This window comes from Neolamprologus multifasciatus, chromosome 23 (genome assembly GCF_963576455.1).
Source record: "Neolamprologus multifasciatus chromosome 23, fNeoMul1.2, whole genome shotgun sequence".
Lineage (NCBI taxonomy): Eukaryota > Metazoa > Chordata > Actinopteri > Cichliformes > Cichlidae > Neolamprologus > Neolamprologus multifasciatus.
Window position 1 is genome coordinate 3,362,232 of NC_140460.1, and position 26,766 is coordinate 3,388,997.

At 40.8% G+C, this 26,766-nt stretch overlaps 1 long non-coding RNA gene across 2 annotated transcripts in view; it reads right to left on the reverse strand.

Moving 5' to 3' along the window:
- Positions 1–26,766, reverse strand: part of LOC146490730 (uncharacterized) — a 47,980-nt gene that overhangs the window by 14,261 nt on the left and 6,953 nt on the right. Inside the window, exon 1 of one of the 2 annotated variants that reach the window (XR_014872404.1) lies at positions 1,794–4,316. The exons of the other annotated variant lie outside the window; for it this stretch is intronic. This is a non-coding gene — a long non-coding RNA (uncharacterized LOC146490730). Of the gene's footprint in view, positions 1–1,793; positions 4,317–26,766 lie in introns of those variants that run through there. 2 annotated transcript variants of the gene reach the window in all.

Consider the following 26,766-nt stretch of genomic DNA (forward strand, 5'->3'; position numbering starts at 1 on the left):
GTTCCACTTGAGTGAGACTCTAGAATATTAGCAAGTATTTATGTCCCTTTTTCATTTGAAAACAATATGGCTTTCAGCAATAAAGAAAGGAACGCTGCACTGATAGGTCAGGGTTGGGAGGTCACTAGGAAAGTAAATTGGGGGCAGATGAGATCCCGAACAAAGTGGAGCTAGCGCCTAGAAAAATTCCCTGGGTAGAGTATGGGGGCTAGTCCCGAACAGCATAAAGGGAAGCTAGGCACGAGGACAAAGAAAGCTATTAGTTTACTGTCTGAAAGATATGTGGATTTTTATATATAAAAATGAATTTTTTACTGAAGAATCGAACAAAAATAAATAAAAACGTAAAGAAATTTGACACGTATTAAACATTAGAAGGTAGAGAAGCACACGTACAAACACACACATACACTAAAACTACATTTTTTCAGATCAATGCAGACAAAACCAAGCTGAAAAGCATTAATTATCATAATAACACTGCACCGAATGTGTTTCTTTCATTAAGAGTCCAAATGAACACTTGCACCCACATTCAGGCATATACCCACACACACTTAGAGAAGTATTCCCGGCAGGCAGCTGTCAGAGAAGTACGAGGGATTTAAGGAGCTTTGCAATACCCCCACTGACTAAGCAAGAGCCTCAGGGGTGAAGGGTATTGATCCTTGTGCAGAATATGCATCCTGCTCTCCTGACAGACTAGTTGATTGACTTTTCAGCCCCACTGGGCAGCAACACAGGCAGATAGAGACACATAAATGCCTTAACATCACTGCGTTTGATATAGTCTATCACCGAGATAGAACACAAGTGCAAGGACATGCATTATTTGTGGGTCAAATTACATTTGCACATAATGCTAGTGCATGCATGCAGTAGAATACAGTACGTGCATGTATTTTACGCACGCACATTAATGCCTTTACTGCAGTCACCACCACAGCTGCCATATTCATGAGAGGGATCTGCACTGAGCTGCATTATCATGGCCCAGCTTCTGCCTTTGTTCTGCCCTTTGTTGGCTTTTCTGCCCGCCTCTGCCTCTGTCAAATGTCACGTCTCTGCGGACTCTGTATTTTGAGCATCAGTGTCAATAATTACACATACAACATTATGGAAGCCCGTAGAAACCCTCCTGCCCAAGACACATTAATACATTTTTATGTGTGTGGTTTTGTGCTTTCTTTCTCCCTTTCTTCACCAGATCCCTAAATATGAATTTAAACCGACCTTGCAGTTTTATTCAATCACAGTTTCCATCTCTGTACCTTCCTATTTTTCATCTCTCATTCCCTGTTTTTGATCACATGCAGTCTGAATGCCAGATCTTCTTAAAATACGTCTAAAGGTACTGCACGACTCCTGTGAGAATCTATTTTTTGGCATCTGGCAAAACTCTTTGACAGCTGGATGACTGTTCGACATTTTTAACTGCAACACAGAAACACTTCTTTGACATTTTATTTTAGTTTTGAAGAAATCAAGTTTGAGGCAGTTTATTTACGATTTCCCCTCGTTCACTGCCTTCTTTCCTTCCTAGTCGTACTTCAAACGCACATATGTAAGCACACATGCTAGATGTGCTTGGGGAAGGACAAAGGTTTGGGATGTGCTGGCAATGGGCACCTAATTGCTTCTTACTGATCCAAATAGTACATCAGAGGCAACAGCACTTCAGTGGACCTCCAATGAGATCCACTACGTTGGGCCTGTTCATTACCCTGCTGACCTCCCAGCTCGACCCGATATATGCACACATATTACACACACACCTCCACCCCTTCACCTACCCCAGCTCATTGTCTCTGGGGTTTAATTGGGGCGATGTTCTCCATTGTGAGCAGGCTCAATGGCTGTGGAGGGCTCCATTGTGGGGCTGAATGAGGGCAGGAGTGTTCATTAGGTGAGTCTCTGAATAAGGCCTTCTGGAGGTAGGGTACTGAGAGCAGGGGGCTGCCGGAGACCTCCGGGGTGGGTGAAACTGCATGCTCTTCTCCTTTCCTCTCGTCCCCTCACTTCTCTTCTTTCTTCTTCTCTCCTCTCCCTGCCGCTCTTCTCCTCTCTGTCCTCACTGCTCCCCTGCTCCTCTCCGGTTGTCTACTCTTCCTTCAACAGCCTGACGCTTGGCCCTGAAAGGCAGCGGCTGCGTTTGTTGGAAGGACAGTCTTTGTCTGTTCCAGGAGAGTGAATTGCAGGAAAAGAAGAGAGAGGGATCAAAGACGGACTACAGAAAAAGCAAGGACCACCTCCTCTGATAGAAGGAGGAAAAAGAACCAATGAGTCCCGGACTACGAGAAATTTCATCATTCCTAAGTTTGCGTTTGGACCTCGATGCTCAGTGGTGGTCCTTAGCAAAATACTTTATGAAACAAAACTATAAAAGTAATAGTTCACCGATGCCTGTGGGGAATATTCTCTACACTTTCCAAGAGTCAGGAAGGTCAGGATATTGCTTCAGCTGCAGAGCAACACTTACTGGGCTTCTATAGGTCACTTTAAGTTCAGATTGGTAAGCCACCCTGCAAAAAAAAAAAAAAAAACGTAAATGCTATATAAGCAGTTGGCTTCTGTTAAAGCTCAACTTTCTTCAAGAAAAGCGACAGTTAAGCGAAATAACTGTCTGTCTGGGTTTTGATTTAAATAAAGGCTAAATTCCCAAAAATTGATAGCCGTGCAAAATAAGCAGTTATCACGGTAGCATTTCGTATAAATAAATATAAAAACTGAAGGAAGGGAAACAGGTGGGCATTTCTGCACACTGTCTCACTGCTGGAACTGGCAACATCCACACTGGGCTGGCACACAGCCACACTGCCGATCAAGAGACAGAACTGCCTCGCAGATTACAGGGACTCTCTACTCGGCTTTTTTTGTGACCGAGTTTGTTGAAAATTAATTAAAGCAACTGAAAATCCACTTAAAAGAGAAAGTCGCAATCAGCTACATCTGATTGGCTTTAAAATGTTAAATTTACCATAGAAAAGTACACGCCATAAACTTCATACGGCCATGAGGTTGAGATGGAAACCTTTTAATGTAGAAATCCAATGCCAGCCTTTCCTGTGACTGTTACTTTTCAGTCCAGATTGCTGCACTGAAACATTTAAGCTGCCACGGAGCTGACAGCTTTTGGCAGACCACCGTCAGCCAGCCCTCAAACCACTGCCAGTGGCTGAGTGCTCTGTTGTGAGTGTGGCTTGCAGTCGCACAACGTCTGTGTGACAGACTTGACTTTCACACTGACCAGAGCCCCTTCACCCATTCCCTGCCCAGCCGCTGATGTCATTATCCCTCTACCGCACACCCATGCATACACACAAACCCACGCATGGAACGTCTCTGGTCTTCCACTCTCCCTTAGCCACTACCTTCCGCTGTTTACATTTCTCTTACTACCCAAAAAACAATACCAGACATCTTGTTCAACACACACACACACATATATAAACACAGGCTCAAACTCACGCTTAATGCTAATCTGACGTCATCTGAGTCGTGTGTAGAGTTACACTGGCGTATGTGTACACACAGAGCCAAGTCTCAGAACTGTGTTATTGCTGCCACACGCAAACATACTACCTCTGCTTAACAAGGGTGCGTTCAGGTTTCTGAAACAGGATGATTCATGTGTCTCTCAGTTCACTCTGCAGCTCCCCGACTTCAAACATACTTGCTTTCCTCTCCTCCTCTGACACTATTTATTTTTCTGTCTGAATAGCGCACACGAGGCTCTGCATGGACAGTGTACCGTCTGCCTGCTGCCTGGACTGGCACGACTGTTGCAACACACCAGGTCCAAGCACGTGTCGACTTGGACTCGATATCGCAGGTGCAAACACAAATCCCTTTACAGCGGAGCTTTGACTTATATGAAGTCACTTACAGGTGTTATGAACAGTGATCACGTATGACCAATGGCAAGCCTGAGGCATGCCGAGGGGGCGCCCTTTGGGTATAGGTCTGATTTCTGAATCCCAAATGACGGTCTCCTGTCCCTTCCTGTTTAGCCTGGGCGTCTGCCACACATAAACATTTTAGGGGCCTCTGCTGCTCCACAATATGTGGATGTATGAAAGTCAGGGGTAAGAGTCATGGTTTCAATCCCACAGGAAAGCCACCTCCAAGAGGGCCAGTGGAGAAACTGAGTTGAGAAGGGATAGAGTGTGACTCGGCGTGTTTGATTTGGCAAATATTTATGTCAAATGTCCTTCCTGACGCGACCCTACAAAGATTTATGTCTCCTCCAAGGATCAAACCAGAGATCTTTTTGCTTGTTAGGCACATGTGCAAACCCCTTCGCTGCAGAGCAGGGGTCGGCAACCTTTTTTATAATGAGTCAATGTGCCATATGATTGCATTAGCAATAAATTTAATAACGCTCTATATACGTTACAGTTACGCACTATACAGAACAACTTTACAGAATTACATTTGTTTACAGATGTTGGCAGCTATCAGCGAATAGTTATCAGCTATTTTGAAACAAAAAAAATACACTTTTTTATCCATAACAGCAAATGAACTGTACAACATAAAATGCAAATGTTATTTATGGTCTCCTCACAACAATGAAAACAAACGCTGTTGTGACAGTGATGTCTGTCTTGTTGGTATATGTATGATTTCTATACATTTTACATCAGACAAAAACTTTAGTTGTAAGATTCAGATAATTATTTATTAAAAGCGAGACATTTTAAATGAGAATTTAAAAAAAAAATATTTCTTTGTGCCCCCCTTTCCCTGTGCCCTACCTGCCCCCCTGGCAAAACTTTGCTAGACCCGCCCCTGCACAGTTACCAGCTGTCAGCTACGTATTAAAGGATCCTGGTGTTACTTGTCTTGTTGCCAACAGTTACTTGTACATGTTGGCAACTCTACTAACTAACCTTATGAATAAAATAAAGTTCACTATCAGTAACATCATAGCAACCGAACAGCTGTATAGAAACTCCGTCATGCTAGCTAACACGCAGTACGAGTTATTGTAACTGACTGTAAAAAGTCAGCACAACGAAAATAAACTCCACCTAAACTTGGTTTATATCTGACCCAGATAGACTGCAGGTCATAACTTCTTACCTGAAGCTCAGTTCACCTGACACTCGGACCGGCGGCCGCCTCGGGTCTCTGCTCCTCCTGCCTCCCCTTTTCCTCATCCACCTGCTGGCCTCTGTGGAAGCTCCGCCACAGCAACCACCAAACAACTGAGTTATTTTTACATTTTACACATCGGCCAGCATCTGGCCAATCCACCACCTTTCATTGTTTATACCGTTACAAAAAAACAAACAAAAAAACATCAGCCCATAAAAACAAAAAAATCACCGATGGCTAGTCCAGCTGTGGTCGTGCCATCAGTTAAGCCTTCCCGTGCCAACTATGGCACGCGTGCCCAGGGTTGCCGACTCCTGCTGTAGAGCCACACAGAATTAATATTCCACCTTTTCTTTTTTTGTCAGCAATTCCTTTGAAAGAGCCCAAACAAGAAATGATTTGACTTTCTAAAAAGATTGTGCAATTAATTGGAATTTATATTCAAGGACAATTATAGTTGTCAGCAATTATGTAAACAAGAAAATGGAAATAAAGCAATTATTGTGCCACTTTCTTTTCTAAACCCAGCACACGCTTTTTCTTCATAGCGCAGGGCTTTTACACCTAAGAACTTAACCTAACTCTTGTGGTAGGTTTCATTCGATTAGAGCAAAAACGATAGAAAGAGGCTTTAGTTATCAAGGAACGCACACACAGTTCACTGAGGATGAACAAACACAAGTGCAATTTTTGCTAACAAATGTTCAACAAATGCTGTTGTTTCAAAAGTGGAGTCATTGTGTTAAATAATTGCAAATTTTTGTACCTAAAGCCTTGTAATGTGTAATTAATTCTGCTGTGCCGTAGACCTCCACTCTTGCCCTCACCCCAGCAGATGGCCGTCCTTCCCTGAACCTGGTTATGCCGGAAGTTTCTTCCTGTTAGAAGGGAGTTCTTCCTTCCCACTGTTGCAAAGTGCTCTCCTGCAGGGGATCATTTGAATGTTGGTGTTTTCTTTGAATTATTTTATACCAAATTTTATTTATTTATTTAGGACAGTGCATGTTAATGAACATAAATGTAAAAAAAAATTACATGAATGTAAACATACCAGATTATAGCCAAGGGCTAATTTCCATCTGTTGTCCTTAAGCATAAAAAATAGACATAATAATTCATAAAAATTCATAAAAATTCATAATAAAAATTTCATCACCAAACTTACACATACACACCATTCTGTTCCCAAATAAAACATTAAAACATGATCACACACTTTTTCTTTTTTGACCATAACCAGTTTTTAACCTTTGCCTTAAACAAATTGAGTGTAGAGCATTCTCTAATGGGTTGAGGAAGACTGTTCCACAGATGGCCACCCTTGACAGAGAGGACGTTCTGCCCAAATGCTGTCCGTCTGTGGGGTATAAACAAGTCTCCTCGGATTGTAGCTCGAGTGGTCCTGTCTGAGCTTTCTTTATGCCTAATGAACTGCTTTAGTGGTGGTGGAGCAAGGGAGTGTAAGACTTTATATATTAAACACACTCTTTTAAGTTTCACTAAGTTATTGAAGTTCAGTAATTTATGTTTTTTTAACACATGACAGTGGTGGTGGGAAGTCGGTTTTTAGTCAAGTAGTTTTCAACTTCTTTTATAAATGTTTTCAATAGTTTTAAGTGTTGTTGGACAAATAAGTGACCAGGACGTCAAACAATAGTCCGTATGAGAGATGATCATTGAGTAAAAATAAGTTTTTGCAACATTCATATTTAAATTATTACGTATATGATTTTAGGGTCTTTAATTGACATATAAAGCACCTCGAGGTGATTGTTGTTATGATTTGGTGCTATATAAATAAAATGAAATTGAATTGAAGTTGGCTAACAATGATAAAATGAGACGAGTTGCAATAGGTGACATGTTCATCGTGACACACATGGACACCATCCTTCTGGTGTAAATCCGCAGAAGCCAACAAGTGCACAGTTGTATCCTGTTTTTCAAACTTCTTGCAGACCATTTATATAAAGTTCACTAAAGGAACAATAGATTTACAGGCTGATCAGCAATTTGTTGGTACATGGCCTTCATTGTATTCATGTAGCTCCTTTTAAACTTTAGCAAAGTACTACACAGAGTTTTGAAAGGTGTATCTCATTTACATATTTCCTCATGGACCAATTGCGGCAGAGCGGCCATGCAGACCCAAGGACACTTCTTGGCTTTACAATGCATAAAATCTTACTGACAGGTCTTCTTCTGCCCACCTTGTGTTGACATTTTGCAGGCACTGTGTAACCTGCGCACTTATCACTGTGTACATAGCAACAACTCACAAGATACAAACAGAAGTCCACTCCATAGGGCGCAAGTTAGCTTTGGATTTAATTATATGTAACAAAAAGGTCACTAGCATAAGTACACACAGTTGTTCTGCTTTTAGGTTGTTTAATTTTGAGCTGTGTATGAAGCAATCAACATGCAATTGTGGTGCTTGCAGAGACCGTACGTTACTTTGTTAAAAGCATCAATTAAATCAACTACAATCACTGGATCAATCACTACAGATGTTTACAACACAGAGCCCACTTAAGGTATGCGCACGTGCGCGCGTGGATGCGTGCAGCACAGATGCAGTTTGAAAGATGAACGGGAAGAACGACTTCCCTGTCCTGTTACCCTGCCATTCTGACTGCTCTGATCACAGGGGACGGATTTGGTCAGAGATAATGAATTCAAGAACACAAACGCAGTGTTGCCGCGCCCAACTCCTTCTCATCTCTAACATGGAGGCGAACCGCTATGACACCAGCTGCAAGGGCCACAGAGGGACCACACAGCGGGAGCTCAGTTATTCATCAGTGTGAACATCTAGTTAGGGTTTGGGAATGATAAGACGTTATGGTAACTGTGCAACATGGGCTGTCTGTCCCCAGTGTGATTACGATAATAGTTCCACTCTTACTGCAGACACTGCTGCAAAGAGGAAGTAATTAAAAATCATTTGCCATTGTGGTAGGGTTTAACGCAACTGCATAAAACATTATGTCTCAACTGTCACTGTTTTACTCCTGTAAAGTTCTAAATATTTACAGTAGATTTTTTAAAAACAGAATGCCATGAAGTCATCCATAACCAGTGTTGGTCAAGTTACTTGAAAAAAGTAATCAGTAACTAATTACTGATTACTTCCCCCAAAAAGTAATCCTGTTACTTTACTGATTACTTATTTTCAAAAGTGATTAATTACTTAGTTACTTAGTTACTTTTTAAAAACACGATTTACAACCTGAATAGGTGATAAAGTGATAGATCTTTCAGCCCAGTTCTACTTTTTCTGCATAATCCATCATACAAAATGTAATCAAATGGAAAAGTCTCTTTTTAAAACTTGTTTTATTAGTTTTAATCTTTTAACTTTATGCATCAAGCAAAAATTTAATTATCTGCAACATTCTCTGACTGGAAGAAATTTGTTTAATATTTAAACCTATTTTCTGCACATTCCAGCACATAAAATAATTTTTTTTGTGTTTACACTCAGTCTTTCAAATAGATGCAAGTAAAACACAGCAGAAAATAAATAAAGTCAAAGACTAGCGGTCCTGTTGCTCTATTTTCACCTGTAAAGCAGGAGTGGGGTAGGCGGAGGTTTACCCTGGTGCAGGTGTGCCGCAGCGGTCAGTGGAAGAATCCGCGAGTTTCTCTGTGAGTTTCCCATTACGTCGTAGCTACTCGGTGCTTGTTTGGAAGTTTAGGGGTTTTTTTCGCTGTAAAAAGAAGTTTTCTTCCCACGCACAACGGACACTAATGTTTTTGTCACTTTTTATGGAATCAAACTCAAAGTAAGGTCAGTACTTCCACGCTTTAAACGCTGCACGCTCATACTCTCTCTGCACTCGATATATGATCCATTGTTGATCTGCACACAGCTGTTGTCACGAACGTCGCACTTGCTTACATCACTGTCATGAGACATTCTCATAAAAAAAAAAAATCATGGTTTTAGTAACGCAGTGTTCCTACGGGAAAGTAACGGTAATCTAATTACCGTTTTTGCAATAGTAATCCCTTACTTTACTCGTTACTTGGAAAAAGTAATCTGATTACAGTAACGCGTTACTGCCCATCTCTGTTCTTCACTAAATAAATATATATATATTTACTTATATTAATTATAATATATATGACTTTTTTACCACCAGAAAAAAGTAATCGGATTACAGTAACACGTTACAAGTAACGCGTTACAGCCCATCTCTGTCCATAACAAAAAAAAGTCTATCAGTAATCTCTGTGTATGGCACCCGTTATATATTGCATGTGTGTGTGTAAATTCGAGTACATGTATTTACTTTCACATCAGCAGGCTTCCCTGTGTATGTGCTTGAATTACAGCTGAGTGAACTTGGCAACACTTGTCCCCTGTGGCACTGTGAGAATGTTTCACAGACTGTGGCGTAAAATTCTCTCGTTTGTTTGTTTTCTCTGTCTTGGTACCATAAAAACTCGAGGCCATGCAATTGGCACTGCCCTGTTTACTGTACAAACTGAGACTGCAACTCCAGAGAGATGAAGCAGAGTAGCTCGGGGGAACAAATGCCTCCCCATGTTAATTTCCCGCAGAAAGGAAACCGTAGGGAGTTTGACCAGTAAACAAACATCGGTTTGGGGACTGGGGACGGGTAAAAGATGAATAGAAGACATTAGTGAGTTCTCTCCTCCTTGTTTGGTCCCACTGCTTGTCCTGGGAAATCTGAAACTTGAGTAAAACCACATTACCAAGCAAAAAGTGGAGAAGACAACAAAATAAGTGACAAAGACCAAACTAAAAAGAACTCTTGGTGGTTTTTTCTCTATATCCAAGAAGTTTTGTAAAAGCACAGCAACAAAATTCACTTACACAAAGGCCACTGTTGATATGATGAAGACTATTTAAAAAGGGCATCAAATAACAAATTTGGAATAATTTATATCCTATTCCCAAAGCTTGGACACTTAACTCACAGCTTAGGACTGGAAATGAATATTAATGCTAAAGTGAATGCATGCCAGATTAACACACTATACTTAATCATACTGCAATTAATGAGAACATTGGACATCGGAGTGTTTTAAGAGGCAGAGCTATTCATCCACCAATCATAAAGTAAGTAGTACGATCCCTGGTTCCTGCAGTCTGCACTGAACTTGGACCCCACCCATCAGAGTCTGAGTTTGGGCAGTTACGGCCCCAGTCCACATCCCTAGAGACCAGTCATCAAAACCACTGACCGCAAAGAAAACTGTGTATTCCCCAACCTGTTGGTGAGTGGTTGCTGGAGGTTGCTGAAATCAGTTACAGTAGTAGACTGCCTGTGGTTTGCATGCAAGATGCTTACTTGTCTGCAAACACTCAACAATGACTTGACGAGCAGAAGTGAAACTGTGAGTAAAAGTTGTGCCTTTTGAAATATATCGGCTATAACGCTAAGGCAAATTTATTGGTCCTGCCATTTTTCACTGCTGCTGGGTTGCTGCAACCTGCAACCCTGGTTGCAGCAACCCTGGTTGCAGCCGATATAACTTACCAAAGTCAGCAGCATCCAGCAGCCACTTCTCAATTGGTCAGGAAATACAAATTTTAGCCTAAGACTTGTGGCTTGTAGTAAAAAGTGCTTTGAGTACTCACAGTAGAAAAGTGTTAAGTACTAGTTGTATCAATATAAATCACATATATGTACGTAGTAAATGCACACAGGACAAAGGAACATTGTTTTACTGTGTGTAGAAGTGCAGAAAATTTTAAATGCTACAAGAAGACATCGGACTGGCACCAAGAATTTTTTTATTTTCATTAAAAAAAAGCTGTTTGTCCTTAGCTTGCACAGTTCAGAACAGCATCATTCTGAAAAGAAAAACCTCATAGCCCAAATGTTAAACACCAGATAAAACAAATGATGTCAAATCTTCCACAAGAAAAAAAAGAGATCTGATTTCACTGAGCATCAGTCTAAATATTTGTCTGGTGTAGACCATGCTTGGGGGGGGGGGGGGGGGGGGGTTCTGTGCTTTTTCCTCTCGTTTGCAAATTAATACGTTTTGTTTTTTGTTTGTTTGCTTGGAGTTTTTTGTGCATCACCATGTGTGACACAGAAAGAGCAGTTTGTTTGGCTTTATTGACCAAGTGCTTCTTATTTCTAGGAAATAAGAATAGAATTTCTAGGGGGGGGGGGAGATAAGAAGTGAGGAAGACAGCCATAATAAAATTGAATTTAAAAGCGTTGGACAAAAGCTGAAGGACACTGAAAAGAAGGAAAAACACATCCGTAAGCAATGAACATCCTGGCTAAAGGTGTGCCATCTGGGGCTGAACACTGAGTGGAAGAGAGCTGGGATCTGTAAGAGAGAGAAGGTGGAAGTCCAGCTGGGTCCCATTAGGGCCGGACCACATGTGTTCGTTGGGGGGGGAGTGGGATGGGGTGGCGAACCGAGGGGGCAGAAGGGAGCAAAGAGGGCAGCGGGGAGGAAGTGCTGAGAGCGATGGGCCTAGACCCTGTGAAGCTTTATTAGGCCTGTCGTCTGCTCTTCTCACCAGGGCCGCTAACACCCCCTCTGCAACACCCGCCGCCTTACCTCACCTCCCTCCTCCCAGACCTCCATTGCCCTCGGGCACCGCCAGGGCAGAACAGTATAAAACTATTAGAAGGAAGAAGACGGGACTAGACCACCCAGACCCACATATACACACACACATATACACCCATAATGGCTACCAGGAGGAGGCCCCAGCATGAGAGGTGCAGCTGGAAACGGAGAGGGACGTTCACGAACACATACATGTGCACTAGAATGACACAAGATGCACGCACTGAAGTGGGGTGCATGAGCAAGCAGAGTGTAACGAGGACAGTTGAGTCTTTTATTTAAATGTCAGACGCACATGACGATGTTTTACTTGAGTCTAAATTCTGAGGGGACATTAATGTGACATCTGTATTTATGTTCATGGTTTGCAAATTGTGTGTGTGTGTGTGTGTGTTTATGTGTGTATTTCTGCCATAACCACCTGTCGGTCTCTGACACCTGTGATTTTGATAGGTACAAACATCAGAGGTGTGTGTGCGAAGGAGACAGTCATGCATACATCTTGCTACCTTTATTTATTTATGTGCTTGCATTTGACATATCTTACATTCTTGGATGATCCTCTGCCCTTTGCTTTCATGCCACCCATCTATCCATCTATCTGTCCTTTCACTGGGGCTGCTTGGACTCGTGAAAAAGGTCGGCCTAGAATTTGGCAAATTCCACGCAGCACCATGAATGGATGTGTCAGTTTTGCTGGAGCAATGATGGCGATCACTCATTGTAAATAAAACTTATCACTGCAAGTTAAGTGCTGCAAGTCTGGTATGTCAACATTAGCATACAGTTCAAAGTGCCTCAGCAGTGGAGGAAGTCCCAGCTTTTACTGTATGTGTGATGCTTTCAGAGAACCTGATGGTGCCCCACAGTGGCTGAGCTTCAAAGCTCCACTTGCATATCCAATGCCACATTGTTGCTATTGTTATATGAGATAATATCAATGTGAAAAAATATTAAAAATATGTATGCAAAAAAAAAAAATAAGCGATGACTTGCAGATAAATGTGAAACACTTACATAAAGAATATTTACTGTGAAAATCGGTAAGATTAAACGAACGAAAAGGCTACTGAAACTTGTTTTATTGTAATTTTAGCCAGCATCACGAAGAAGGAAAATATCGAGGGTCAAAGTCTGATTACAGTTTGTTGTGTTTAAAGGGAACTGAAGGCTTTTTGTTCAGATTTAATCATTCACTTCAGTATCCATTCCAACAAAAAGATTTACTGTGGCAAATCCTTTGCCAAGATAAGTCCCGGGGTGTGTGTGTCACTGTATTAGTTGATACAAGCATCTGAAAGGTGTGTGCACTGGTAGATTTTCCCCTATCAAGCTGCTATAAAAGGACTAGTCTCTTCTCCACCCCTGTCCGGGTCAGGGCCCGACAGGCACAGTTACAAGGTTTAATACTTCAGCCATTCAATCATTACGGCGTTTTATACAGTCTGTCCCCAGGCTTCTCTTGCTCGTAAAAAAAGTAATATTTGTCTTTCCAGCTGCACAGTGGACCGCAGAGTCCTCGTGTTTTATTTTAGTCAGAGCAGTAAAACTGTATTCTTCCCCCTATCAACCTACTGTACTTCCATGACAAGCTGTTGTTCTTGTTTTGTAACTGTACAAGGGCATGTGTGTGTGTGTGTGTGTATGCACTAGGCTGCTTAAGATTTTAAGAGTTTTTGTATTTTTATTTTTTTAATTTTTAAGCTGGAGAGAAGAAATCACGAATGATCACACTTTTATACTTAAATTAAATTTTCCCAATAAAGTTCTGCTTACTTTCTTCTGCGTAAGGAATGAAATGTCACTTGTGTTTAACCTATATTTTAATATTCAATCACTGGGACAGAAAATGTTTGATGGGGAACGTCAGTTTCTTTTTGGCTACAGAATTTACAGACTAAACGTGTTTGAGAGCAACATGCACATTAAAAAACGATTTATCCATCCATCCATCTTCATCCGCTTTATCCGAGGCCGGGTCGCGGGGGCAGCAGCCTAAGCAGAGAAGCCCAGACCTCCCTCTCCCCAGCCACCTCCTCCAGCTTATCCGGGGGAACACCAAGGCGTTCCCAGGCCAGCCGAGAGATATAATCTCTCCAGCGTGTCCTGGGTCTGCCCCGGGACATGCCCGGAACACCTCACCCAGGAGGCGCCCAGGGGGCCTCCTTGTCAGATGCCCGAGCCACCTCAGCTGGCTCCTTTCGATGTGGAGCAGCAGCGGCTCTACTCTGAGCCCCTCCCGGATGGCCGAACTTCTCACCCTATCTCTAAGGGAGAGGCCAGCCACCCTTCGGAGGAAGCTCATTTCCGCTGCTTGTATCCGCGATCTCGTCCTTTCGGTCACTACCCACAGCTCGTGGCCATAGGTGAGGGTAGGGACGTAGATCGACCGGTAAATTGAGAGCTTCGCTTTTACACTCAGCTCCCTCTTCACCACGACGGACCGGTGCAGCGTCCGCATTACTGCAGCTGCAGCCCCAATCCGTCTGTCGATCTCCGGCTCCCATCACTCGCGAACAAGACCCCGAGATACTTGAACTCCTCCACTTGGGGCAGGAACTCAAAATCGATTTAAATCTATTTAATTTATGATCTTTGGCATAAATGTTTTGTAGATGTTAAATGAACTACAAAGCTCTGTAAGCAAACACAACAAAAACACAGAGAATCCAGGACTTCAGCAAATGTCAGCCAGAAATCTGACACATTAAGCATTTTCCTAATTTTTGAAGATAATTTCGTTTTAACGTGAATAAGACAAAACTATAGGAATGTTGTGCTGAGTTATTGTCAGTTATGTGGTTTAAATTCTTAAGAGGCCCATTTGTGTATTTTTTTTAGCATTTCCACTTGTAATTTATATATACAGACAAGTCTTATCGGAAACGGTCACCATGGAGGAAGAAGTTCTCTGTCATGCATGCTTATATGAACATGCTACATGCAAAGCGCTTATCTTATTTGAGTTGCAGTTACCCGCTGGCTATCAGGCATAATTACTAGTCGTTTTTCACCCTCAGAAACAAAGTCACAGAACGCAGCCACTTAAGTGTCTGGCAAACAAGCGAGATAAGGACAGACCAAGAGATGAACTGCTAGCTTAACCAGATAGAGATGCACTTGAAGTGTGCTGGGGTTTATTGACAGGTGTATTTGACTCAATCCTTTTAGTATGAGACGTGTTTTAGTACTCAGCGGTCTTGGCTCTATCCACCATATAAGCTAAACAATTTAAAAGTTCATTTATATAGACATGCTTGTGCTTTTGGAAAGGAAACCCTAGGGTGTGAGCTTCAACTGGAATGTTTTTGAAGTGCATACGTTGTTGTCTGTCAGCTATAGAATGCTAGCATCTGAGTTTTCCCTGTAAGACTTGCTGCATAAACATTTCCATGCAACACCTGAGCTGGATAAACAGAAAAAATATGTTTTTTCTGAAGACGAATCCCATATTGGCCATAGTAACTGTGGCTTTCTTTTCATATATTAAATAATTCTGTGCTTAGATCATGTTTTTCATTGGTGCAGCGGTTAGGATTGTCCTCACAGCAAAACGGCTCTGAGTGGGTCAAACCCACTGGACAGCTGTGCCCTTTCTGGTTGCATGAGATCTACATATTTGTCTCGGGTATGAATGTGAGCACGAGTAACTCTCTGCATCAGCCCTGCGGTAGACTGGCGACCTATCCTGCCTCTTGTCCAATGTTAGTTGGGATAGGCTCCAGCCTGGATGATTGGATAAACAGATAGAAGGATGGAGTGTGAAAGTCTTATTTGTAGCCTTAAAGTGTTACATCCTCAGTGTTGACAGAAGTAGCCCTAACTGAATAAATAGTTTTACTTACTTTAAAGATAAATTGTCTACTTTTTTAGTTCTCACTGCCCACATTAAATTCTCACTGTGGAAGTTCAGTAATGACACAAGCAGGTGCTTTCACATGCTGAATTTATTTCATGCTACAACGCAACTATTAAAGCCTCACAGCTTTCAGGCCTCATCAAATAAGAAAATGCTGTGAAAGGATATTCTCACGCTTATTAAAAAACTTTTGCTTTAACCCTTTAAAGCCGGTCAGAGCGGACACGCTCCATTTTGCGTAACTATTTTTAAATCCCGGTAACTCTGCAACCACGTGAGCTAGCGCAATAATTTCTTTTGCATATGAAACTGGAGAAGTTGTACTTGCATCTTATGCCATCAGCTTGTCCTAAGTCACAGTTTCCTTCCACATATAGCTTTGCAAAAACTGCATAAAAAGCACTTGCAGCAACAAAAAAATAATATTCCAGGAACACGCTTTGCCGATCCGATCAGCTGTTTGTAACACTTCCTACGTCCATCAGCGTGAACTATCGCATGTCCTCCATGTCCTGCCCGAAACCGGAAGTGACGTCATTTTGCGGAAATGTAGTTTTTTACCATCAAGGCCTCATGAGCCTATACTGGTGTTTTTAAAAGTTATCTTTGACTTTATGACTTTCTGTGTCGTTTCTGGGATGCTTAGGACTCATATTGCACTGCTGGAAATACTTTATTTTGATGCATATGCTGCTTTTTTGCAAATTTGCATTATAATATTTATTTTCATTTTTCCTGCAGTATATAAAAATTGGTGTATTTCAAAAATAAAACTATGAAGACACTCAAAATAAATTTCCTGTGGTGGGAAACTATTTTGTGCAACTTTTTTGTATTTACAGTTTTGAGGGATAAACCTCTTAAATTTCTCTAACTAGAAATATATGTTAAAAAACAAATATTGTTTAAAAAAATTTTGTAGTTTATTGCACTTTTTGCAAATTATGTAGTTTCTATGCACTTAATGCAGACATATTATTCAAATTTGGGCTATAACGGTTGTATTGATGTATATCAACTTGAAATGCTCCCAAAAATAGCACTACAGCATGTAAAAATATAATATAAGCTCTGGCGGACTTGTTTCTATGGTAGGTCTTAAAGGGTTAACACAAGTAACACATTGAAAGTAGTAAATGTCCCCTAAACTGGTGCCCTTCATTATACAGCTAAAGACTAACTATACTTCTTGGATCGGGTATTTTCAGTACTTTACAACACAACAACAACCAGACTTCAGGAAGCACATGAAAAATTACTCAATATTAAAACTGCCAAATATATTAGAAAATGTAGATGATCTTATTCTAGGATATGTGAAAGCTCAAACCTATTTTTAAAGTGTTCCTTAACAATCAATACCAGACGAATCACTCGATTTCCTACAACGCAACAGGGCCCGCTGAGCATTTAAATACACAACGCTGAAGCATTAACCACAAGTGCATGTGTAATTCCACCTTATTAGCTAATCAAGTGAGAGTCGTTGACACATCAGAAAATATGTCTCATTGAGCAAAAGAGGAGACGATAAGACGAGAGAAGAGCCGTCTCTAGGATTATCTTAAAGCTGTTGCTTAGGTCTTTAAATGCTAGAAGACAAACTCGAACTCCACGAGTGGTCAGGATTGTCATTTATAAAAGTCTCTTGTGTACAGATTTGCTCGAGGTCAGAATTTTGTATTACAAGCGATTTATCAAACCACTAACATCTAAATCAGTCGCTTGGATCTATTTCCAGCACTTACACCCAGAAAGCCGTTGATCTTGTTTGAAATAGAGCAGTCTCAAAAGGAAAGCAGCTCAAAATAGCTGCAAATAACAGATATTTATGTGCATTTCAATTTATGTTAATAATTTAAAATGATGAAGAAAAGTATAGAAACGGCTTGTCATTATGCAGCTCTGCGAGAACGAAAAAGCAAGGACAGTTTGATGGAGTATGTCAGAGGTCGGCTTTGTTAGGGGTATGGATTTGAGAGGGCTGGTGCACATTAATGACCAATGTTTTATCCACTTGTGTGCTAAAGCATAAAAGTAGTCACATAATGGGGAGCTTCAAGTGTTTGTATCAGGTTTTTAGATATTACCTGAGCATAAAGGGGTTTTTTCTAACTGGTAAAGTGTAGCTGTACAGTAAGAAGGAGCAGCTATAACCCTGATGCATCATTACTTGGACCAAACAGAGCAGAGCTGCTGCTGTGAGTGGAAAATGGATGTTATGGTTGTGATTCATAGATTTGCTCTACAGGCATTATTGAAGAAACAGTCTCTGAATATTTTCTAACGAACATTAACTCGTGTCCCGGCGCTTTGCTTCCACCGCACAGCTTTTAAAAGCTGCATTCCCTTTGAACGCTTCTCTCTCACTCTGTGATTTCCTCTGTCCACTCTCCATCTCACTTTTTCTCCAATTTTTTTTCGCTTGTCTTAAAACTCCTCACTTATTTCTCCCATTAACCCTTTAAAGCTGGTCGGAGCGGGCACGCTCTGTTTTGCGTAACTATTTTTAAATCCCGGTAGCTCTGCAACCACATAAGTTAGCGCAATAATTTTTTTGCATATGAAAGTTGTACTTACATCTTATGCCATCAGCTTGTCCTCGGTCACAGTTTCCTTCCACATATAGCTTTGCAAAAACTGCATAAAAAGCACTTGTAGCAACAAAAACATAATATTCCAGAAACACGCTTTGCCGATCCGATCAGCTGTTCGTAACACTTCCTACGTTGGAATAGACGTCAGCGCGAACTATCGCATGTCCGCCATGACCTGCCCGAAACCGGAAGTGACGTCATTTTTGCGGAAATGTAGTTTTTTACCATCAGGGCCTCATGAGCCTATACTGGTGTTTTTAAAAGTTATCTTTGACTTTATGACTTTCTGTGTCGTTTCTGGGATGCTTAGGACTCATATTGCACTGCTGGAAATAGTTTATTTTGACGCATATGCTGCTTTTTTGCAAATTTGCATTATAATATTTATTTTTGTTTTTCCTGCAGTGTATAAAAATTGGTGTATTTCAAAAATAAAACTATGAAGACACTCAAAATAATTTCCTGTGGTGGGAAACTATTTTGTGCAACTTTTTTGTATTTACAGTTTTGAGGGATAAGCCTCTTAAATTTCTCTAACTAGAAATATATGTTAAAAAAACAAAAACGATTTTAAATTTTTTTGTAGTTTATTGCACTTTTTTGCAATTTATGTAATTTCTATGCACTTAATGCAGACATATTAATAAAATCTGGGCTATAATGGTTGTATTGATGTATATCAACTTGAAATGCTCCCAAAAATGGCTCCACAGCAGGTAAAAATATAATATAAGCTCTGGCGGACTTGGTTCTATGGTAGGTCTTAAAGGGTTAAACGACGCCGTTGTCCCATTCGTGTTTGCTCACAAAATAAAAGTCGTGTTTCACGTAAAAACACCTGTCGATTTCCCTCTACGATATGACTCATTATATTTCACGCCTTATCAGATTTCGACAGCGATACAACAGCAATCTGCAGCTACTGCAGAATAAGATGCCAAGCTTGGCTGCTGCTTATCGGCCGTTTACGGTGCTATTAAGCACAGTTCTTTGACACTTTTTCTACCTTCACAACAATCATCACCACCATGCACCATCAGAACTTTTATCTACACTGAGCAGGTGTCAAACAGGGAGATTTGAACTCAATGACCACGACAAAACAGCGCCCACTGCAGCTGGTTACAAGTGTCGTGCATTTAAAGGATTAACTTCTGACGGTTCATCTGCACCGGTGGTAAACGATAACCTTTGATCAATGTATGCTCACTACATAAATCTATTACAGTGAAACCACACAAGACTACACCGGCTGCGTGTATTATTCTCTCTTCTTCTATCATTTTTGCCTTGTATTGCTTAGTAATTGGAAGAAAACTGGTTTCCCGCTGCATATTTCCAATGTGAGTGATCCAAAGAAGCAGTTTGTTTTAAAGTACAAATATTATGTCGCTTGAGTTTTTTACGAGACTCAACTTGTAAAGACTTTGTGGAGTTTTATGACGGAGCAAACTGTCAAGTAAGCAGGGTAACAACAGACAGCAATCAAGAAAGAGGCCGTGAAAAAATGTATAAAATACAAAAAGTGTCGACCTGTGACACCCAGACAATCTTACACACACACAAAGATATACACATTTTCTGGCTTCTTACATTTGTTTGCTTTTTTCTTTCATTTGTTTAACTTGCACTTTAAAATGTGCAGGTAGGGTTGATATTTTCATTTTTGTTAAAGCTGGATTTTTAACCTTTTTTAACCTTTTACAGCATTTTTCAAATGACTTCCTTGAATCGAACTGAGGTTCTCAGAAAAAGGAAGAGAAACTGCAATGGTGAGCGAGCAAGAGAGAAAAGCAGGGTTGCATTAGTTATAAAGAAAAGAAATGGATGTCAGCATCTACCCACCATGGAAAGCTGAACCAAACAACCCAAACAAATAAAAAGAAACAGTGTGGAAGATAAAAAGAGAGAAAGAGTGACAGACAGAGGGGAAAATAAACATCCCTGAGGAGTGTGATGTTTGTGAAGGGGAACATGAAGTGGCAGGCTGAGTATTCGGTGTCAGGGATAGGCTCGCTTTCCAACTTTAGCATTGTCAACACTCTCACTCATGCGCCTGATCCTGTGTCATTCTGCAGCCCACCATGTGTTGGCCAGGAAGGGGTTCACCCTCAGAACGGGAGCTGGCGTCACCATCCGTGCCAAAACCACTCCAACTTTACAACACATGAACTCGAACATAACACCGGTGCTCGGTGGAAAACAGCACGCAGGACCAATTCTGTCACGGCCTGGGCCATCTGAGATGAATGTTCTCGCTTGATCTTGTTGATCCGTACCTTTACTCCTGGTTTGGATTTCCCTCCTACCAAACACGTCACACATGAACCCGCCGGATCAGCCGAATTAATTTAAAATGCTTCTGACTTCTGATTTTTAGCTTGTGTAGAGCTACGTGTCACGTGTGCAAAAAAATACAGTCGCCTAAGAATGGGAAACAAAAGAACTGGAAGATCAAAGATGGGTGCGGATCAGATAGGAGACAGAAAAATATGAGTCTGAGAGTAATACTGAAGGAGCGAAAACATGTGTGCCTGTTTAACATCGTGTGGGAAGCCAACAGGAGTGTAGTGACTGGCTAAGAGAGAATAGGGTCTGTGGCTGCTAGTGTTTAGGTTTAGCAGTGTCTGATGACAGCTAGCTATTCTTGAATGTGGCTACGCGCTGCCCACACTGGGGCTACAGAAGTAGAAATGATAGAAAAATAAAATATGACAAAACAATCCACTCAGCATGACAGCTGAGTGGCTCGGTGGACAGATAACGAGGACGTCGGGGTGTATAAACGGATAATGCATTTAAAAACATGAGTCAGTGTGTTGAAAACAAAAATATATTTTCAATTTAGTGATGTGTTGTGACATTTTGGGATGCTTACATAGCTTCTCGCCAAGAGTTAATTCAGAAAATTGATACCAGTCTCATGGAGCGCAGCAGGCTGTTTCATCTTGTTCCTAATATGTCAGCTGGGTGCATATAACACATAGGTCGAGGAAAGCTCTCAGCCTCCATCAACAGAGGATCAACTATGTGTTTGCAGCGGGGTTGCTGGTAAATAAATAAATACATAAGTTAAAATGTAAATTCGGAGTAAACAGCGAGCTTTGTCACTGATTTTGGCTTGTGAGTACCCAGCAGAGTCATAGGAAGTGTGTTTATTCTGGAACCAAAAACAAGGTTTAGGTCTGATTTATTTTTGTAAGAGCTATCTCCCTTTTCTTGGGCAAACAATGATGCATCCGTGCTTCAAAGTTCAGTGTAATATTTTGTAACCACTGGCAGCCAGACCAGCCTTGGATAAAAGACTTTTCAATAAAACAGTTCATTTATTTGTTTGTACATTTCTAGCCACTCTAAAATAGCAACTTCAAAGTATGGCCCTGGGACAACGGACGATCGCTTACGCATTGTGGGGAAGACGGCATCAATTAAAATGATACCAAAGTGAAAGCAATCCTTCTCCTTACATGGGAGAACAGCAGTTTGCCTAATTGCATCCATTTTCTCATTTACTGCTTAATTATGCCGTAGTGATGGGTCGTTCGCGAACGAAATGGCTCTTAGAGCCGACTCTTTGAAGTGAACGATGCGAGCCGGCTCCTTATTGGGAGCCGTGAGTTTTTTTTTTTTTTTTTTCTCACCCTCTCTCTCGCCCTTTTTTCCGCTAAACTCCGCATGCGCGGCCTGTACTTGCGCTGGGCAGAGGGGGGAGGGGCGTTAGTTACACTGGCAGTAGCACAGGAACAGAGCCAGAGAGAAAGAGAGCGAGGGACAACAATGTCACATTAGAAAGGTATAGTAATCATTCACTATTTTCAGTTGCAGATGATAAAGGATTCAGAAATCATGCAGGCCCATATGACAGAGAATGTGCATCTTCTTTTTGTTTTAATATTTTAATCTATATTTAATTGTGTTGTGGTTTGCAGTGTTTTGTGTTGTTTCACGTTAAATTTGTTTAAAAGGAAAAAGCTGAAAATTGAAATAGTTAAAAGTTTAAAATGTAAATTGTTGTTTTTTGTATTATATGATTTATTTATTACATTTTATGTGGAGTGAATAAATAAAGTATATTTATGGTGGACCTTAGAGATAAAGCACGTACAAACTCCAAAACACGTACAAACTCCTAAGCATGTACAAACTCCAAAACGCATAAAAACTCCAAAACACGTAAAAACTCAGAAGCACGTACAAACTCCAAAACACGTAAAAACTCAGAAGCACGTACAAACTCCAAAACACGTACAAAAGACAACAGAAGTGCTCCAGGTTTCTAGGGCGCAGTGTTGAGCTTTTGTTACCTAGTGGCTACACAAGCCAGGAAGTATCAACAACCGGATTTGGTGTGTGGTAGTAACAGGTAAATGAACTTTTTTTTTAAATTATTTGAATAAATATGAGTGCTTGTCTATAAATACACAAACAATACACACATGTTTTCAATTGTGTAATTTAAGTGATCTGGGTAGCTCTGTTTTGGAAGTTCAGTAAACGCTAGAAATGTGTTTTGGAGTTTGTACGTGCTTTTTGGAGTTTTTATATGCTTTAGAGTTTGTACGTGCTTTGTCTCTAGGGGCCATATATAAACACATATAAATAAAACCACTTTTTTTACATTAGTAATTCCTTTTCTGCATAATTTTATATTATTGTTAATGATTAAATAATTAAAGCAACAAACAACCTGAAGAGCCGGTTCGGAGCCGAAAGAGCCGGCTCTTTTTAGTGAGCCGAGCCGAAAGAGCCGGATCTCTAAAAAGAGCCGGAAATCCCATCACTATTATGCCGAAAGTTAGCCATCACCTCTGGAAGTGAACCTGTTGTTTTATTATTGTATGTATGTCCTGTTGTCAACACAACAAGTGTGTCCAACGTGCCTTTGACTCAACATCCACTGTAGATGTATGTTACATACTCTAAATACAAAGAGGAAGCAGAGACAAGAGATTTATCAGCTGAACAGATCAGCGTCTTTTACTAATCATCATTATCAAGATGTGTGACAGCCAGACATGGGCAGTAACTGTAATCCAATTACTTTTTTCAAGTAACGAGTAAAGTAAGGAATTACTATTGCAAAAACGGTAATTAGATTACCGTTACTTTCCCGTAGGAACGCTGCGTTACTGCGTTACTAAAACCGTGATTTTTTGCGAGAATGTCTCAGGACAGTGACGTAAGCGAGCGCGACGTTCGTGACAACAGCTGTGTGCAGATCAACAATGGATCATATATCGAGTGCAGAGAGAGTATGAGCGTGCAGCGTTTAAAGCGTGGAAGTACTGACCTTACTTTGAGTTTGATTCCATAAAAAGTGACAAAAACATTAGTGTCCGTTGTGTGTGGGAAGAAAACTTCTTTTTACAGCGAAAAAAACCCCTAAACTTCCAAACAAGCACCGAGTAGCTACGACGTAATGGGAAACTTACAGAGAAACTCACGGATTCTTCCACTGACCGCTGCACACCTGCACCAGGGTAAACCTCCGCCTACACCACTCCTGCTTTACAGGTGAAAATAGAGCAACAGGACCGCTAGTCTTTGACTTTATTTATTTTCTGCTGTGTTTTACTTGCATCTATTTGAAAGACTGAGTGTAAACACAAAAAATATTTTATTTTATGTGCTGGAATGTGCAGAAAATAGGTTTAAATATTAAACAAATTTCTTCCAGTCAGAGAATGTTGCATATAATTAAATTTTTGCTTGATGCATAAAGTTAAAAGATTAAAACTAATAAAACAAGTTTTAAAAAGAGACTTTTCCATTTGATTACATTTTGTATGATGATGCAGAAAAAGTAGAATTGGGCTGAAAGATCTATCACTTTATTACCTATTCAGGTTGTAGATCGTGTTTTTAAAAAGTAACTAAGTAATTAATTACTTTTGAAAATAAGTAATCAGTAAAGTAACTGGATTACTTTTTTGGGGAAGTAATCAGTAATTAGTTACTGATTACTTTTTTCAAGTAACTTGACCAACACTGGTGGCAGCCAAGCAGTTTGTCCGATTGTTTTGATAAAAACATCTTGATTTTTCTTACATATTTTTATTCTCCATGGAGATATTGATTGATATTTAGTTCTGCGTTTTTGCATTTTAATGTTATTTTGTGGTCACTCGGACAGTTACCGTGTTGAGGTCATGACAGCAGAGCTTTCGAAAAATGTTATTGAAGCATATCATTTTAATAAAGCATAGAGAAGCAGAGGGAAGATAACATTTTTTTGTTCGTATTTGTTTCTTACATTTCTTCTGGAAAACGCTGCCGAACAGACCTCTGCCAACAGTTTCCCACTCCTCCCAGTCTGCTGAAGGTAGTCGCAACACAGATATGACAGCTACGATCATCCCATCAAACCCTCCACAAAAACTGAAAAAGACTACTCCATTAACAGCATCATCCCTCTTCCCTAATCTGAAAATCACTCTGTGTTTGCTTGTGTTTTTCTTAGCACGGGTCTGTATGAAATGAAACACTCGGGCTTTCATTGCTCGACGCCTTTTTTTTATTAAGCCTGGATATTTTATGGTCACGAGGAATGAATTATATTGGCTAAATGTGGTGTGTTGTTTTAGGACTCGTGCAGCTACTCGATTAGACCAGTCATTTTGGTCTACACCTCATTCTGCAGGCCGTAAAGAGCAAAACCTCAGAAAATGTGCATGTGTAAGCTTTGCGTGGAATAACAATGACACGAGAATAGAAGCAGTACTCTGAGGGAAAGAAAATTCTCTGAAAAACATTCGAAGGAAGGATCAAACAGCCTTAAGCAAATATGGAAGACTTTTTCATCATCCCCACGCACGATTCCAGCATGGACAAGTCCCTTTTCTCGCTCTTCTCTTTCTTGCCTGCTTATATGGACACACAACCATTAACGCACAAATAAACACACACAGGGCAGCGATCGCGCTGACCACCCAGCCAGTGCCCCCTGGGCCCCACCTCTCACCTCGCTCAGAGGCACTATAGCTGAGAAAAACTACACCATTCACTTCCTTTACCTCCCTCCCTACCTAGTCCCCCCCTCCCTCCCTCTCTCAGTGCTCCCATTCATGTTGTAACAACTCGTAAAGGAAGGAGACTTTGACCCCCTCTGTAAAAAGCTCCCAATCGCCTCTGTTCATCTGCTGTGTGTAGGAGTGGGCTAGGCAAATTCAGACTGACTTCTCTGGAGATGACGACTGCAATCTCACATCCTGTTCAAAGTCCCGTTGTAAATGTCAGAGCTACTAAAAGGATTTTATTGAAACAAAATACTGACTTGCATTAAAACGCCGTACAAATAGGACTTATACCAAATGTCATGACCAATCCCTTTTAAACAGTACTGTAAACTTAAAAAGGGGTAAGATGAAAAAACACAGCCAAGCTGCCTTTGTATGGCAGCCATTGCTATAAAATTATATGAAAACAAATTTCTCTTAGCACATATGCTTTGGCCCAATATTTGCATCGGTACAGTTATCTCCCAGCGATGGGTCAAATAGATCGGTGTTAAAAATGGATTGTGCAGCTTCTCTAAACAACTGCATTAAATTTAGTCTCGTAATTCTAAAATAAACTGTCGAATCGTGAGATTAGTGACACGGTGGAAATACCAAGCCATCAGCTTTAAACACGATGCAGACTGTTTCAGTCTGTTAGCTGTTAGCTAACAGACTGAAGCTAGCTAGCTCACTGTTAGCCTACTGCCTCTCAAGTCAAAGTACTCCTGAAACGACACTCAAAATGAATGTTTTTCACTTTATAGACTGAATAAGTCAGTGAGTGTTTTCAGTTTACATCTTTGTGCAGTGCTGACAAGCTGAGCTTTCAGCATACAGCGAAAGAAGTTCCAGTCCTGCAAAATGCCTCCCATGAAATTCTCCCTTTAAAGGCTGTAGTGGACATCCCTCTAGAGGGAGCAAATCCTGACTTCTCTGTCTTTTATACTGACAGTCTGAAATAGGGCTGGGCCATATCATACCGTTCACAGTAATACCGGTGTAATGTTGGGCAACGATAAGAAAATGAAATATCGCGATAGAATATGGGTAAAACGCGCATACGCAGTGCCTTTGTTTACATACGCACATGGCGGCGACGCAGAATGAGAAGAGCGAAAGCGGATCGTTGAATGAAACAGATGAACCAGAACTGGTTTGTAAAAATGCTGCAAGTTCAGTGGTGTGGAACTGGTTTAGCTTTCGTCCGTCAGATACACAACAAAGCACTATTTTTGGTAGCGCATGCTAGCGGGCCGTCGTTATTACCGTGTTGTTTGGAAAATACGGCACACTTAAAATCAATCCTTTGATTTTTCTGAAAATCGACAGTGCTCCTTATAATCCCGTGTGCCTTATGTTTGAACTCTGGTTGTGTTTACTGACCTCGAAACAATTTTATGTAAACGGCGCTCGAAAATCTGTCAAATGTTTCAGTACGACTTTGCTAAGCTACGAAGCCGCACCGCTTGATGGATTGTCTGAGCATTACGGCTATCATAGGAAAGAGCCTCATGGAGTGATACGTACTGTGCTTCAACAAAATATTACCGTATTGTGTGTGTATAATCTCTTTTTAAGTTTTGTGGATATTATACATGGTTATGCTGAGGATATGTCGGCCAATTCCCACTGGAAATGCCTT